The following is a 2,984-nucleotide window of genomic DNA, read 5'->3' on the forward strand; positions in this document are numbered from 1 at the left end:
ATGTAAAAATGCTCAACAGTTTCGTCCGCCAATGGACCTCTTCTTGGAGCGTTTATTATACAAAAAAATATTACACACGTTTGTACATACAGGAAAGGCTTCAAATCATAAAAAAAAAAAAGATATAATTATACTATTACTACCCAACAGGCAAAAGTCACTTAACAAGGGGATAAAAGTAGTAAAAGTTGAAACTACAAATTAACATGAAAACAAGTAATGGAATGTTTGACAAGCACCCAAGTAAATAAAATAAGCCAAAAAAAAAGAACTATTGAAAAACATTTTCAAGTTTGTATTGACACTTTACACTCTGCAAGATAAAAGGATCCAATTTATATATGCCTGGAGATAAATTAAAATTCTTATTCCTACTATAAAATATACATGCTGATTCAATGACGTTCCTCTCTATAAAATCAGTATTCTTGAACAAAATTTGTGACTGTAGCCAATCTACTGGATAACTACATATATTATTATGTATACAAATGGCATTACTTTGGTTGTTTGTTCTTATATTATACTTATGGTTTAAAATTCGCTTATCTAATGATTTTCCAGATTGTCCAATATAAAAATGTCCACATAAACATGGTATCTTATAAACTATACCCTCATCACTGTCAGGTGTGTTGCAAATCAGATTTCTGCCTATTGTATTCCTATAAGAAAATGCAGTATGAATCCCCAACAATCTAAGAGGAGCGATTACAGACTCAAAATTGGGATGGTATGGTAGGGACAGAAAATTAGTTTTACTTATCATATTCCTTTGGGGCGAATAAAAAGATTTTCTTGCAAGTGCCAGGCTTTTGTCTATGGCTTGTGTGCTAAAATTTTGAGTCTGTAATCGCTCCTCTTAGATTGTTGGGGATTCATACTGAATTTTCTTATAGGAATACAATAGGCAGAAATCTGATTTGCAACACACCTGACAGTGATGAGGGTATAGTTTATAAGATACCATGTTTATGTGGACATTTTTATATTGGACAATCTGGAAAATCATTAGATAAGCGAATTTTAAACCATAAGTATAATATAAGAACAAACAACCAAAGTAATGCCATTTGTATACATAATAATATATGTAGTTATCCAGTAGATTGGCAACAGTCACAAATTTTGTTCAAGAATACTGATTTTATAGAGAGGAACGTCATTGAATCAGCATGTATATTTTATAGTAGGAATAAGAATTTTAATTTATCTCCAGGCATATATAAATTGGATCCTTTTATCTTGCAGAGTGTAAAGTGTCAATACAAACTTGAAAATGTTTTTCAATAGTTCTTTTTTTTTGGCTTATTTTATTTACTTGGGTGCTTGTCAAACATTCCATTACTTGTTTTCATGTTAATTTGTAGTTTCAACTTTTACTACTTTTATCCCCTTGTTAAGTGACTTTTGCCTGTTGGGTAGTAATAGTATAATTATATCTTTTTTTTTATGATTTGAAGCCTTTCCTGTATGTACAAACGTGTGTAATATTTCTTTGTATAATAAACGCTCCAAGAAGAGGTCCATTGGCGGACGAAACTGTTGAGCATTTTTACATATACACAACTTTTAATTTTCCTTATGTAGACTACTATATATTGACTTATCTTCGTGCTGAGGAAGATTACATCTGTAATATATATATATATATATATATATATATATATATATATATATATATATATATATATATATATATATATACATTTTCCTAGGCTATATATATATATATATATATATATAGATATATATATATATATATATATATATATATATATATATATTAAATAAGATGATAATTAAAAACCAGAGGACTCTGTTAAATGAACACATGGTGAAACTCACATCTAAACAAAACACAAATATCTATCTATCTATCTATCTATCTATATATATATATATATATATATATATATATATGTGTGTGTGTGTGTGTGTATGTGTGCGTGGGTGTGTTTATGATTATACATATGAATACGTGTGTGTCTGCATCTCTATATGCATGTATATATATATATATATATATATATATATATATATATATGTGTGTGTGTGTGTGTCTGTGTGTGTGTGTTGGTGTGTGTGTGTGTGTATGTGTGTATATGTATATATGCATATGTGTGTGTATTCTTATATATAAATATATATATTATGCATATTTGTATGTATACATAAATATATGCATATGTACACATACATACGTATATAAACATATATATACATAAATATGAAATACTGAAAATTTTCATGTCAATGATAAGTTTCTTGATTCATGTCTTTTTATGCATTCACAGATACCTTAGTGCATAATATCAGTATGTGTAAAATATCGTGTAGATATCTTACATTCATTTGTGTTTACATATGAAGGGATGATGATGTACTGTGCTTCCCGACAGGTATTATGTAACAAAGCTATTGTGTGTTTCTTGCCGACCGTCCAATTTTGTATAAAGATAGTTAAAAATATTGAGATATATATGAACTCCGAAGGTTTATGTCTGGAACAAAAAATTCAACAAATTGATAAGAATTTATTTTATTCAAGCATTTCCAACAGGTTAACTTTTCCCGGCGATTTACATATTTTTTTCTTGCTACGAACATATATTTGTTTGAGCTGGTAAAAAGAAATATGCATGTAATAGAATATTTACGATGGCTGACATTCAGCTCAAAAGTTGAAATTTTAATCAGGTAAAGATGTTAGTTATCTGAAAATATTCTTATACTTTTTATCATTTAAAAGGACAATAAATCAAATTCTAAAAGCAATTTGCCTTTACAAATATATAAACAATTTCTTGTTGATAAGTAATCTAGCTTAAAGAGAATAGCGAATAAAAATTCTCATACTTATCTCAATGAATCAATACAAATATTCTAAAGTTGATATCACATTATATAATTGCAATGGTTACCAATCCCATCATTAAAGTCTATATTCAAACTAATTTCTTTATAAATTCTATAATAATGAA

The sequence above is a fragment of the Palaemon carinicauda genome, chromosome 10, assembly GCF_036898095.1.
Source record: "Palaemon carinicauda isolate YSFRI2023 chromosome 10, ASM3689809v2, whole genome shotgun sequence".
Taxonomy (NCBI): domain Eukaryota; kingdom Metazoa; phylum Arthropoda; class Malacostraca; order Decapoda; family Palaemonidae; genus Palaemon; species Palaemon carinicauda.